This window comes from Ochotona princeps, chromosome 2, assembly GCF_030435755.1.
Source record: "Ochotona princeps isolate mOchPri1 chromosome 2, mOchPri1.hap1, whole genome shotgun sequence".
Taxonomy (NCBI): domain Eukaryota; kingdom Metazoa; phylum Chordata; class Mammalia; order Lagomorpha; family Ochotonidae; genus Ochotona; species Ochotona princeps.
The window spans coordinates 11,898,230-11,913,082 of NC_080833.1; the positions used below are offsets into that span (position 1 = coordinate 11,898,230).

General features: G+C 51.2%; 1 non-coding gene across 1 annotated transcript; it reads right to left on the reverse strand.

The window, feature by feature from the left end:
- Positions 1-353: 353 nt before the first annotated feature.
- Positions 354-460, reverse strand: LOC118758659 (U6 spliceosomal RNA). Its single transcript, XR_004995760.2, has one exon. It is a non-coding gene; the product is annotated as a U6 spliceosomal RNA (small nuclear RNA).
- Between the last annotated feature and the right edge of the window lie 14,393 nt (positions 461-14,853).

Genomic DNA, 14,853 nt, shown 5'->3' on the forward strand with positions numbered 1-14,853 from the left:
TTTAAGATTGACTGTTATGAAAGGCAGAATGACAGAAAGAGACTCTTCCATCCACTGTCTGGCTCCTTTCCAAATGATTGCACCAACCAGGACTGGACCAGGCTGAAGCCAGGAACAGAAAAACTCCATCAGGGTTTCCCGCATGAATGAAAGGTCCAAGTGGTGGGGCCTCACCTGCTGTCTTCTCAGCTACATTAGCAGGAAACCAAATTGGAAGCTGAGCAGCCCAGAATCAAACAGGCACTCCGGTATCGTATGCTGGCACCATAGGCTGAAGCTTAGCCTACTGTGCCAACAACGCTGGCTCCAACAACCCCCCCCCCTTTTAAGGATTTATTTACTTATTTATTTATTTTAATATGGAATGCTTCACGAATTTGCGTGTCATCCTTGCGCAGGGGCCATGCTAATCTCCTCTGTATCATTCCAATTTTAGTATATGTGCTGCCGAAGCAAGCACTTATGTATTATTTTTACCTGAAGTTACAGAGAGAGACAGAGAGATCTTCCATTCGCTGGCTCGCTCTCTAAATGATCATGATGGCCAGAGCTAAGCTGATTCAAAGCCAGGAGGTAGGAATGTCTTCCAAGCCTCCAACATGAGTGCAGGGTCCCAAGGCCTTGGGCCTTCTTCTGCTTGTTTTGCAGGCCACAAGCAGGGAGCTGGATTGGAAGTGGAGCAGCTGGGACTCAAACCAGCAACCCTATGGGATGCCGGTGCTGCAGCCTGATACGGCACCATGCCAATCCTCCCCCGGCCTTTAAAAGCAACTTCATGGAATCTTGAATTACATACCATGGAGTTTGTACTTTTAAAGTGCGTGATTCAATGTTTGCCGTGGTCAGGGCTGGCTACCATCTGAGATTAGGATTCTGCCCAAGGTCTGTCACTTTCATTCATCGCCTCCAACCACACCAACCCCTGGCACTAACCGAGTGCTTGCATTTTCCATCTCTAGAGAATGGCCTGTTCCGGATATATCCTATAAATGGGATCGTGCGGGATGGGGGCTTTTGTGTCTGGCTTCTCCCACTGAGCGGCACGTGGTTGGGTTTCCTCCCTGCTGTAGTTGTTCAAGCTGCTCTTTCTGTCTGAATTGCTGAGCGGAGCTCCCTCGCATGGGGACACCACCTGGTGCAGAGCCACTCATGACCCTGTGGTCGTTTGACTTGTTCCTGCTTTCCAGCTATGGCAACGGATGCTGCAGTGAGTGGCCACACTGGAATCGGGTGGATGTAAGGTTCTGTTCCTCTGGAGTGGATGCTTAGGGGTGGGTCCGCTGGGCACGCGGTAGCGCTGCTTACTGCTTTGAAGAGAGGCTTTTTGCCTTTCCCACCAGCAGCACACAAGCCTCCCATCCGCACAGCCTCACCCGCACCTGTTGCTGTCTAGCATCACTCGCACCTGTCGCTGTCCTTCCAGGATGCTGGCTGTGCTGCTGGCGTCTCACCACACAGCTTTGCTGGGCATTTCCCCACGACAAAAGGCCAGGAGCAGCTTCTCGTGTGCATGTCAGTTGTCAGTGTGAATCTCACTTTTTAGTTGAACTTTGCATCTTCTCCACCATCCCCTTTTACAGATAGGGGGACTGTGACCCAGAGAGACACAGCACGGGTCCCCAGCATCACAGCATGTCTCCAGATCCTGGTTCAGTTGATTCCCTGAGGTTCTTTGGAAACGAGAGGCTGGGAGATTTCCCATCCTCTGACTTCAGAGAGGGTCCTGTGATTGGCAGAGATTCCCAAGAGGAGAACATTTTGTCACAGCCCCCTTGGCGCACCCTGAGGAGCCTGTATGCCTGCCCAGCACCAGGGTCCAGGACCCGGCTCCTGCCGGGCGTGAGCATCTCTGCCCGCCCCCTCCCTTCCTGTCCCCCCAGGCTCCAGCACCTCCCTCTGTCCTCTTTAGGTGGCACGCCCCCTGGGGAGTGTGGCCTGCTTTCCTCCTGACCTCAGGCCTTGGCTGTCTCCTGGCTACTGCTCTTATCTCCTTACTACAGTCCAGTGGACATTTCCCCATGGGAATATGCCTGGTGGCCTGACCCAGCTCACCTCCTGGGGACGGGACACCATCTGTGCCCCCAGCAAGTCCACAGTCTAGTGGAGGAGACACAATGATCAAGGACTGCAAAAAATGAAGTTCTATGGGAGGGGAAACAGGTGAGCAAAGCCTACGCTGGGAATCATGGGTGAGTGGCAGGAGGCTGCTGCTGAAGTATGTGGACAGGGAAGGGCACTCTGGGCAGGTGCCAGGGCAAGCAGGTGCAAAGGAGACCATGAAAGGAGCTGTGGGTTGCTGGGATGTAAGAGTGCCGGGCTCCTGGGAACCTTTAATGGCATACAAAGGAGCTCAGAGTGGAGAACATAGGCTAGTTCTGCCAGGGAAAGGGTTCGAATCTGCACTTTAGGAGACACAGATCCACCAATCATTCATTCCAGGGCAGCCCTTAAAGCCTCCCTGGGTTTTGTAAGTGGCCAGGTAGTCCCAGGCTTTTCCCAGCCCATCACCTCCCTGTCTGACAGTGGGAACCTTCCCGTTTCTCAGAGAATGTCCTGGGGCAGCAGAGGGCCAGAGAGAAGGCCCTCACCCATCCAGCACCTCCCTTCCAAACCAGGTAACCAGGTGGCACGTGTTCTGCCTCTCCTGGGACCCTGCACCCCTTCTGCCAGCCGGACATCCCTGTCAGTTGGTCCCTGACTACTGGGGTTTTCCCTTCACTGTACAAATCTCTTTCTTGCCTTAAGGTGCTTTCCTTCTTATTATTATTTTTTACTTTATTTGAAACCAGGAGAAAGAAAGAGAGCATGTACTTCCACGCAGTGGTTCACTCCTGGTATACTCGGGACATCCAGGACTGGGCCAGGAGCCAGGAACTCTATCCAGGGCTCCCACGTGGGCGGCAGGGCCCAGGATCAGAGCCATCACCTGCCTCCTGCAGGTAGACTCTAAAGTGGTAGGGCCTGGACTCAGAATGTGGTCTCAGCTCTGACCTGAGATGCAGGCATCCCAAGCAATGTCTTTGCCCAGAGCCTAACCTGCCCCTAAGGTGACTTCTCACCCGCCTTTCCCCCAACCCTACATGTTCCTCATATACCTAATTTCTCTGGTCATTTTCCCAGTAAATTTTCACAAAGGAGTTGCAAAATTGTCTTTAAAAACATTCAACTTAAACAACTGAATCCATTAAAAAGAGAACTGAACTAGGACCAGCCCAGTGGCATAGCAAGCTAAGCCTCCGTCTTTTGTGCTGGCGTCCCGTATGGGCTTTGATTCCAGCCCTGGAAGCTCTGATTCAGCTCCCTGCATACAGCCTGGGAGAGCAGCAGAGGTTGACCCAAGTTCTTGGGCCCGTGAACCCACGTGGCAGACCTGCAGGAAGCTTCTGGTTCTTGACTTCGGATTGACTCAGCTCTGGCTATGGCTGCCAGTTGGAGAATGAACCAGCTGAGAGAAGGTCTCTCTCTCTGTAACTGTCTTTCCAATAAAAATAAATGAATATTGAGAGAGAGAGAGAGAGAACTGAGCTGAACATGAACAATAGAGTTTCAAAAGGAGCCAAACAGAACATTCTAGGAACAAGCCACACAGCTGGTCCCCAACTTCTGGAGGCTCAACTTTACCTTGATGTAATGGCAATCGGTGCTCACAGACACCCCACTTTGGTGGTGAGCGTGGATCTTCTGGACTTGTGGTAGATGGTACCACTACCAGTACTATCACATGACGCAGCAGTGAGCATGGTTCATGGTCACCTGGGATCCCGAAGGGCACGCTGGCAACTGAAGAAGTGTTTGCCAGCCCAGCCAGGGATTCCCACACACAGCCAACAGAGGGTAGAGTTCAGATTTGTCTTGTAGACTTTGTGCCAAGGTGGCGGGGGGCGCAGTTAAAGCCATTGCTTGCAATGCCAGGATCCCACATCAGCCTGCGGGTTTGAGCTCCAGTTGCTCAGCTTCTGATCCAGCTGGGAAAGCACTAGAAGATGGCCCAAGTGCTTGATCCCCTGACGGGAGACCAGGCTGGAGTTCCTGGCTCCTGTTTTTGGCCTGGCCCAGCCCCAATAACTGCAGGCATTTGAGGAGTGAATCAGAAGATGGGAAGATCTCTGTCTCTCCTCCCCTCTCTGTCACTCTGCTGGTCAGCTCCAGGAGGACATCTCTTTTCTCTAGAGGTTAGTTGACAACATTAGAAGTTGGGACAGTGTGGAATTGACTTGGGGATAGACACCTGGACCGGTGGTGAGTTAGATGAGAGGACGGACGTGGCCGCAGCTTATGTGGAAATATGATCCATATAGAAGTCACAGTTTGCACATCGGTGTGGAGGACACACTCGTCAGTACATGGGGCCCGGAGAGTTGCTTATCCATATGGAAAACCCTGAAACTGGATCTTTATCAATACGACATCAATTCCAGGTGGATTAAAGACCTAAATGAACCCAGCAAGATGCTTAGGAAAAAGTCTCGAAGGCTGCTTTTACTATCTCAAGGGAGGTAGAGAGTTCTTTAAAAAGATACAGAAAGCATATCCCAGCCAGGAAAGCATCAACAGAGCCCGCAATGCAGAATGTAAGAACATATGCTAACAAAAGCATGCTGTCTAAAACCTAAACAGACTAAGCTGCAGATTGGGAAATGGCAGAGCATGAATAGTTTTTAAATTTTATTGTTTGAAATGAAAAAGGATGTGTTTATTTGAGAGTCAGAATGACACAGTGAGAGGCAGAGATGTGGCTGCAATGGCTGGGGTTGGGCCACGCAGAGCCCAGGAGTCCTGCGCCCCATCGGATCTCCCACATGGTTGGCAGGGATGCCATCTTCTGATGCTTTCCCAGGTGCGTTAGCCGGGAGCTGGATCAGAAGTGGAGCAGTCAGGACTGGCATTGACGTATCTGTGGTGTATCAGCGTTACACACAGCGGCTTAACTTGCTGTAGCACAAGACCAACCCCAAGTGCCTACAGAGGATTCAGATCTGACCATCCAAAGGGCTCCTAAAGCATCAAGAAGAGGCAAAGCAATGGAGAAAGAAAGAAAAGGCCAAAAAGGCAATGTGATGGGGGAAAAAAAAATCTAAAAACACAACCAGACATGGCACGAATAAGAAAGTATTGCCAATAAACATGAAAAGATGGCCAAATTCCCTTGCTGACAGGGAAATGCAAGTTTAAAACCTATGCCACATGCCAGCTCACACCCACCAGGTTGGCAAAAACATGGAAGTCTTACAACATAGTGTCTGCTGAGCTGGAGAACAATGCAAGTTCTTATCCACTCCTTAGGGCAGACCTAAATTCACACAACCGTCTGGAAGGCAGAGTGGCATTGTCTGGCCAAGTTCAGACTCACAGGCCCGCCTCCCCAGTGCTTCTCTGCCTGTACGCCCCACCTGGAGACTCTCACACCAAGAGGAGCACTGAGTCTTGATGCCATCATCCCATGTCCCTGAAGAGCAGGTTGACTGTGTGTGGCTTCTGGGTACAGCATGGGCCACCACGGTAGGGCAGGTGAGAGTTACAGCCACGCTCAATGGCGCAGGTGCTGTGCTGTGCCCTTCCCCTCCAAAAATCACGTTGAGTGCTCACTTCGGCAGCACATATACAAAAGTCACGTTGAATTTAACTGCCATGATGATAGACTTAGAAGTAGGCCCTGACTTAGAAGTCAGCGATGGATGAGTGTCATGGCCTCAGAACGGAGTTCCAGGGTGTGGGCTGCTGATCAGAGTCCGAGCACTTTCCCCTTGCCTCTCTTGGTGTCTCACGCTCCTCTGAGATAACAAGGTCCTCACCACACGGTGCCTTGACATTGGACTCCCCTGCCCCCAGAGCCACAAGGCAAACACATTTGCATTGTTCATTCATCACCCCATCTGTGGTGTTCAGTTCTAGCAGCAGCGAATGGATAAGTCGGGGCTGGCATTGTGACACAGTGGCTCAAGCTGCCGCTTGTTTTGCTGGCATCTATCAGAATCCTAGTCGCTTGGCTTCCAATCTACCTCCCTGCCAAGGCAGCAGGGAAAAACCATGGAAGATGGCCCAAGTGCTTGGGCCTCTGCCGGCTGCATAAGAGACTGGGATGGAGTTCTGAACTTCTGCTTTGGCCTGGCTCAGTGCTGGCCACTGGCCATCTGGGGAGTGAATCCGCAATCAGCAGATGGAAGACTGATTCATTCTCTCTCTCTCTCTCTCTCTAGCACTCTGAGTTTCAAATAAACTTTTTTAAAAAAGTGTCTAGTACAACCACTGTAGAAATCAGTTTGGAGAGTGCTTAGAGAACTCCAAACCTGCCACATGACCCAGCTATATTTACAGCAGCACAATCTACAATAGCAAAGACATGGAAACAACCCAGATGCCCGTGTCCAAAGAGGAGTAGTTAAAGAAACTGTGGCACATCTACCTCATGAAATACTACTCAGCCATCAAAAAGAAAGAAATTACACCATTTGCAACCAAATGGTTCCAACTAGAGGCCATTATGCTCAATGAAACAAGTCAATCCCCAAAGGACAAATACCATACATTCTCTCTGATATAAAGCAACCTTCATGAAAATTATAAGATCAATAACCCTTTCAATACTGCTTTTGCTGCAACCCGTGGGTTTTGATATTGTTTTTAAAATAGTTTGTTTTCTCTTATTAAATTCTTCACTGACTCGTAAATTACACAGTAGCATCATTTTCTCCAAGAAGATTTTGTGTTTTCTTTTTCATTTCTTCATCGACGCACTGGTTATTCAGTAGCATGTTAGCTAACTCCATGGTGCTGTAAAATTTTAACTTTATTCCTGTTGTTGATTTTGTTTCATGGTTTCTCATTTAAGGGAATGTATAGTGACTGTGTAATAGAGATTATCTTATTCAGATGTGAACATACAATTAAGTAGGCATCTCTACTTCCAAATCAAAAAAGGACTCTCCATGAAACTATTGGATAAATCTTGACAATAGGATGCGGGACCGTCTGCCATTGTCTGTACCAGCAATGTCAGGACACACTTCAATAGTAGAATGATGGACTTACAACTGCTTATGAAGGACTATACTATTGTAATAACATGGGGGACATCAGTTGGAGGGCAGGAATTTGGGGAGGGGGTAGGAGAAATCCCAGAGCCTATGGAATGGTACCATAAGATTAAAAATAAAATAGAAAAAAAAATAAAGAAAGTGGACTAAGGCATTATGACTGTCACAGACATAATGTGGAGCAAGAACATGCGGCGGTAGCTAAACATTGGAGAGCATGCAAATCCAGGCACCGCACTGCATGGACTCTCTGCAACTGCCAGACACAGTAAAGAAAATGGTAAAGCAGAAATAAGGCAAGGTCTCAGAACTGAGGACGCGCGATGCATCCAGGGAATTGCAAGGGGTTTGTAATGCTGGATGCTGGGACATCAGCTTATTGTTACCACTATTTAGGACTCACTTCAGACACATTTTCTATGGATGAATGATTTTTCAAAAATTTTACTGATTTCTTTTTCTTGTATTTGAAATCCGGAGAGACGGAGAGAGCGAGACAGAAAGACATGCAGAGAGAACGCTCCCGTCCACTGGCTCGATCCGAAAGGCCTGCAACGAGCAGGAGCTGGGGGCCTGGAGCTCTATCCTGGTTCTCCACGTGGAGACAGCAACCTGCGCGTGTTCTGCTGCCTTCCCTGGCGCATTAGCAAGGAACTGGATCCTAAGCTGAGCAGCCAGAACTTGAACGTGAATTCCAATATAGGATGCCAGGACCACAAGCAACACCTTAATTTGCAGCGCTGTGATGCCAGCCCTAATTCCATCTTTCAGACTCACCATCTGAAACTTCCAAGGAAAGGAATATTAGAGTAAAATGGAAAGCACAAGATGGTCGTACCTCCTAGGAGCAGAGGCAGGAGTGCATGAATGGAGCTGGAACTCTGGATTCGGATTCTTTCTGGGTTTGAGTCTGGATCCTTCTCTGTGGCTTCGTGGCCTCATGCAAGAAGCACTCTTGACAGCCACGGCTTGTTCAGGCCCAAGCTGGCACACTTCTGGCTTCCTCTCAGCGGTATGAGCAGGGAAGACATAGCTGGTGCCAAGAGTGGGGACCCCGTATGTCTGTGTGTGCGCAGGGTCAGCTCCTGGGACCTGTGAAACCACATGGGGCCCACGTTCAGACACCCCTGCACTGGGCGGAAAGGTCTGTCCTCATCCCCGCAAACTCAGTGATGTCCCTGCTTGTGTGGGTTAGAGACAGAGGCAGCACCTTGTGCACTCAGCAAAGGGATGCTAAGTCGGTGCAGGGACAACCCAGACAGTACCCGCCCCCCAAGCCCGGGGCCAACCCCACACACCCCAGACTTTGTCCAACAATGGCCCCTCTCAGTTCCAAATGTCAACAACACAAACAGCCCCTCCTTGCCCTCAGGCTGTTCCCCAAACTCCCCCACCCCCGCCGGCCCCGCCCACAGCCAGCCACCCAGGTGTGGGTGCCCGGTGTGTTTTCCCAAGCTCTCATCCAGCCACTTGCTGCTTGCTGTTCCCACTCCTGAGGCTGGGATCCACCAGTTCCCACGGTGCTCCCTGCAGGGTCCCACGCCGCCCAACGCACGCCCTGGTCCTGTGCTTGCTACTCTGTCCTCTTGGGTAGTGGGGAGTTCTTGAGGGCTGGGCCATCTTCATCGCCACATCCGCACACCACGCCAGGTGCTGTGCTAAAAACCCATGGGGTGCCCACTGAGCACTTGCTAGAGTCGTTTGGTCCCCAGCTCTGCCCATGGGCATGAGGCAAACAGTGGGTACAGACAGATGAGTACAAGAGAAAAGACGATTAAGAAGTTTACAGTTGGAGCTGGTGCCGTGGGGCCTCTAGCTAGGCCTCTGCCTACAGTGCCAACATTCCGTATGGGTGTCGGTTCGAGTCCCAGCTGCTCCACTCTGATCCAGCTCCCTGCTTGTGGCCAGGGAAAGCACCAGAGGGTGACACTTGGGATCCTAAGACTTCGCGAGAGACCCAGAACCAGCCCAGCTCCAGCTGTTGCTGCCATTTAGAGAGAGAACTAGCAGATGTGTCTATAATGCTGCCTTTCAGTTGAAGTTCACCGCTGGAGGGGAACCCTAAGTTACACATGACACCAACCTCCCCCGGGGGGCTGTGCCAGGGTAAGCTGGGACACTCTTGGCTAGGAAGCGGACAAGGACCGTGGGAACCTCGTCCTTTTTAGAAGTGCTGACCTCAGCTACTGAAAATAGGGCAGCCAGGGGAAGCAGAGCAAAAGGGCTCTGCCACAGCACAGGGTGCACCCTACTCAGCTCGGCGGCCATGGCCACTTCTCAGGCTGGCCTTTGCATGTCTTCCTGACAACATTCCATGCAACCCACAACTCCCCCTTTCTCAGATACCCTCTTTGTCCTTCTCTCGGCTTCCACGGCGCCTCGGGCTGCCCCCAGGCCTCTTCTCTCACTTCCTGGTCTTTTCACGTGTTCCTTCAGCCCGTGGGCCCCAGGCACCTGCTCCAGGCTCACAGCTCTCCTGACATTCCAACCCGGACCTCCACAGGCCACCACTGCAAATGAAACGTGAGGAGAATAGAAATGTTGATTCCCGCATCCACAGCCTAAACCAGTTTCTCCACCTGTCATTCTCCATCCCGGTCCATAGCAGCCCATCCACCCGGTCGCACAGGCCAAGATCCCGGAGTCACCCCGATCCTTATCGTCTCTTCTCACCCAACTTCTAGCTCATCAGCAAGTCCTGCTGTCTGCAGGTCTCCCGCCCTGGCCTATCTGCTTCTCCCGATACCCTTCCCACCACCCTGACCCAGGCACCCGCTTCCCTCCCGGGGCCACTAGAGTGATCCTACTTGTTTCCCCACTTCCACTTGTGTCTGTCACCGCCTCTTTCTTCCCACAGCCAAGGCCACCTTTGAAACATGTCCATCAGATGCCGTCACTCCACTCCTTAAGAACTTCTGGTAAACTGTGGGAGCAGACACTTGCAACATTTCTGAAAGCTGGCGTGGGTTAGTAAGTCAAGCAAGTGTGTGAGCAACCCCCCAAGTCAGTTAGAAAAAGACAGCCTTGTGGAAAAACAAGCAAGGGGTAGGACCAGACGACTCACACGAGCAGAAATCCCTAAAGCCCATAAATGCAAAATTACACGTTTAACTTCACTCGTCATCATGGAAACACAAATTAAAATGAGTTACCATTTTGCATCCACAGCATTGTCAAAATTGTAAGAAGCTGACAAGAGGAGCTGTTGGCAAGGATATAAAGAAATCGGTACTTTCAGAAGTGGCCAGGGCGGAGATAAATTAGCTTGAGGACTCTGCGGAGCCCACAGGCCATTTCTCATAATGTGGAAGCAAGCACACCCTGTAATTTCTGAGTTCCCCATTTTTGGAACAGTTGTAGGACTACAAGCAACTTAGGAGAATGGAAAATAGTAGGCAATGATAGGAGAATGGAAGAACATTCCATGTGTGGGTGCCATCAAAATTTTGACAGCATTTAAAACAAAATGAACTGATAGAAATTTGCATCAATCAGGGGGGTTGGCATGGTGGTGAAGTGGGTTAAACTGCTACCTGCAACACCAACATTCCCATTTGGTTCAAATCCCAACTACTCCGCGTCTGATGCAGCTCCCTACTAGAGCACCTGGGAAGGCAGGGGCAGATGGCTCAAGGCCTCGGCCCTTTGCCACCCACGTGGGAGACCCAGCTGGCATCTTCGACTTCTGGTTCTTGGCTTCAGTTTGGCTCAGCCCAGGCCATTGCAGTCATTTGGGCAGTGAATCAGAAGATGAAAGCAAACTGCTCTCTCTCCCTCTCTCTCTTGCTCTCTCTCTCTCTCTTCTCTACCTTTCAAATAAATAATAATAAATGAAAGGAGTCAGGCATCATGCCTGTGCTGCTTTCAGTTGGGCAAATTTAAAACCTGAAACGGAGAACAAACCTTGGCTCCTTCTGGTCATTGGGTTAGTCTGAACTTCCCCTCCCAGCCAGCTCTGCTCAACTCACACTGCTCACACTGCCTCCCACTATCACCAACTAACCTTGTCTGGCGCTTCCACCGACCTTCACCCGAGACCTCTCCCACCCCCTCTGCGGGTGGGGTCTGTGCACCCTTTGTTTGCTCGTTTCTTTCTTGGTCGTCCCTCTCCAGACTGGGAGCTCCGGGAGAAGAGGCTCACTGCCTAGCTTGTCTGCAGTGCAGTCCCAACAGATGCACCATGTTTGAGAAACGTCCCGAATGCCTCAGCTAAGAAGCATCGCCTTAGCTACTATACGGGCTCCAGGCAAGGCCGTCAGCCGGGCCTCCACTCTGGAACTCTCATCTGGGGCGTTCAGGAGGATATCCAGGGGCCACTCGTAAGTACCGTGGGCAGAATGTCCCTTGAATGGCCTCGTGTTGTTTTCTGGGGCCAAAGTTCATCCCATGTTGAAAGGGGTCTTGAACGCAAACACGTAATCATAAGGCTTTCCTGGAACTACTGTCTTCCAGCTGGGTTATAACTTGACCCGATGACCAAGGCCTGAGAGCGGCGCTGACAAAGAAGGAAGGAAGATAGGAAGGAGAGAAGCAAGAAAGGAATGCTTGTGGAGCCCCTGTCCACAGATAACTAGGGAACCCAGTACATTTCTTGGGACCCCGGCTGGCACAAGGGACAGAAAGCTGGCCTTGGAGTGAGGCAGGCCAGGCCCTGTGCTCCTGGGCCCATGCTGCACACTCAGGTCCATTGCTGATTGTTCCTTCAAAAAAAGAGATTTATTTAGGGCCCAGCATGGTAGCCTAGTGGCTAAAGTCCTAGCCTTGCATGCACTGAGATCCCATGTGGGCACCAGTTCATGTCCCGGCATCCTTACCTTGAAACTGCTAGGATCCCATGTGGGCCCCAGTTCGTGTCCCAGCTGCTCCCCTTCCCATCCAGTTCTCTGCTTGTGGCCTGGCAAAGCAGTAGAGGATGACCCAAAGCTTTCAGACCCTGCACCCGTGTGGAAGACCTGGAAGAGGCTCCTGGCTCCTGGCTTTGGATCTGCTCAGCTCCAGCCGTTGTGGCCGCTTGAAGAGAACTAGTGAATGGAAGCTCTTTGTCTGTAGATCTAACTTTTCAGTGACTTTCTTTTTGTTTATTTATTTTCATTGGAAAGATAGATTTACAGAGAGGAGAGACAGAAAGATCTTCCATCCACTGGTTCACTCCCCAAATGGCCACAATGGTTGGCGCTAAGCCAGGAGCCAGGATCTTCTTCTGGATCTCCCACATGGGTACAGGGTCCCAAGGCTTAGGGCCATCCTCCTCTACTTTCCCAGACCACAAGCAGAGAGCTGGATGGGAAGGGAGCAGCCGGAATACAGATGGGATCCTGGTGTTTGCAGGCTGAGGATTAGCCAACTTGAGCCATCATGCTGGACCCTGTTCCTGGCTTCTCATTTCCAGCTCATTGGTGCTGCCCCTGGCCGAGCCGAGTCTCCCTCCATCCTGCCCCGGAAGCCAGGCAGATGCAGGTGCGGCCTCCCTGGGTCCCTGCTTGCTGTCGGTAGTAGGGTGTTGCGGCTGAGATCTGAGCCATCACCAAGCCCAGGCAGCCCCATGGAAACTCCACAACAAGGCTTCAAAACAGAGACCAAACCCTTCCCAGAAAAGTCAAGGCTGAGGAGGGGCGCCTCCTTCACCCTGGCTTAGGAATCTAGAAATTCCGGTGGGGCCAACTGGACCAGGGGTTGCCAGGCAAGCGGCCTCATTCCCAGTAAAGAAATTCCAGGCTCACGATGAGTCCCTACTGGAGCCGGAGTGTTTGTCCCCCTGGGATCCCAGCTGTGTCCTTCCTGGCATGGAGGAGAGGGGACCCTTTGGTATTGAGAGCAAAGGTCGTGTAATCTCTTTGCGCATTTTTAGCTACTTATTTCTGAAAGACAGGCAATCTTTCATCTGCTAGATCACTCCACACATGTCCACAACAACTCAGATTGGATCAAAAGCAATAGCTGGGAACTCCATCTGGATGTCCCATGTGGGTAATAGGGACCCAAGTGCTTGAGCCATCAGCTGCTGCCTCCCACGGAGTGCATTCGCAGGAAGCCGGCTCAACAGTGGAGGAAGCAGAGCTCAACGCCTGTGTTCCAGGGTGAGATGCAGCATCCCAAGTGGCACTGAAAGTGTGCCCAACACCCACCTCTAGGTTTATGTATTTCCAAGTTAAAGATCAATATATAACCATGGGCCTTATAGATACAGACATATCAATACACAAACTAGAAATTGTGAAGACAGGCTTGCTAGCTGTGAATACAGAGTAAGCCCAAGTCAGTCCTTGCTCAGTCCCCAGGAGCACACCCCTCCTGGAGAAGTTCATGAATGAAGCCCACACAGGCTGGGCCATCAAGTGTCACATCAAGTGTTCTGTGATCAGCAATTTACTTACATTTATTTAAAAGGCAGAGTTATAGAGAGTCAGATGGAGAGACAAAAAGAGGGAGAAAGAGAGAGAGAGGGAAAGCGAGAGAGAGATGGGGGAGAGGGAGAGAGAGATGGGGGAGAGGGAGAGAGAGAGAGAGAGAGAGAGAGAGAGAGAGAGAAAATCTTCCATTCTTTCCAAATGGCCACAACAACCAAAGCTAGAATGATCCAAAAAAAAGAGCCGGGGGCTTCTCCTGGGTCTCCCACATGGGTGCAGGGACCCAAGGACTTGAGCCATTCTCCACTGCTTTCCCAGGTTCATTAGCTCAGAAGTGGATCAGAAGTGGAAACTCCAGGATTGGAATTTGGACCCATATGGGATACAGGTGCCACAGGCAGGGGGCTCCACCTGCTACACCGCTGCACAACCCCTTACATTACCCTCTTGCGCAGACTTGGTATTGAGGCAGGAAAGGCCTCCCTGACAGAGCTGTGATCCAAACCCAGTTCACCAGTCACCCATGACCTTAACCTCCTCCCTGCAGTTGCTAATGACAGAGCCTGCGCTTGGCTACACAGGGCTGCACCTGATTGCTCGTGGTTGTCACAGCAACTCCAGCAAGATCATTACTTGGATGAGCAGAGACTCAGAGACGCTAAGTCTTCCGCCCAAAGCCACACAGTAAGGTCGGTAATGACAAGGGACAGAGCTGAGTGCCTGTGTAACCTTCTGCTTGGGCTTGGAGAATGTGCCTGTGGGGTGGCATAGGGAACCAAGCCTCTTGTGTGCCCAACAATCCTGTGTCCACAGAATACAAACGCATGTGTCCCCCTGTTCTCCCCACAGCAAGAGCGAGGTTAGTACCGCTGTCCCATTTTGCAGGTGGAAGAGCCTACAACACGAAGAGGGGACGGGAGTTGCCCATGGTCACCCACAAGCTAAGAGGCTAACCAGAAAGGTGGTTTAATCTGGGGGTCTCTTCTCCCTCCCCATCATCCCCAGCCCATCCCTGTGTGTTGGAATCTGATTTCAAATAGCCACATTTCGGGAATGGTTTGTTGGGAATCTGTTCCAGACGCACAGGCTAGAAAGTCAGGAAGCACCATCCTAGCTCTCATACAGAGGGAAATGAAATGGAAACAGACATACTGAGGAGTTCCCATTGGGTATCATAGTTGGGCCCAGAGAGCCTCAGGGAGCTGCATAGAGTGGTGTGGCATGATGTGGTGTGGCATAGCATGATGAAGTGTGGCATATCATGGCATAACATGATGGTATGCTGTGGCATGGCATGCCCCAGACAGGGTCAGACAAGGAATCAGGCAGGATCAGCACTTGGCCCTAATCTTGCCCTCCTGCTCACCCCTACTGGTGGGCTCCATGTCATTAGGAAAACCAGATGCCTGAGCTTGGGCCAGGAGAGCAGACACTCTCTCCAGCAAGATATAGGACTGTATCTTGGCGCCAAC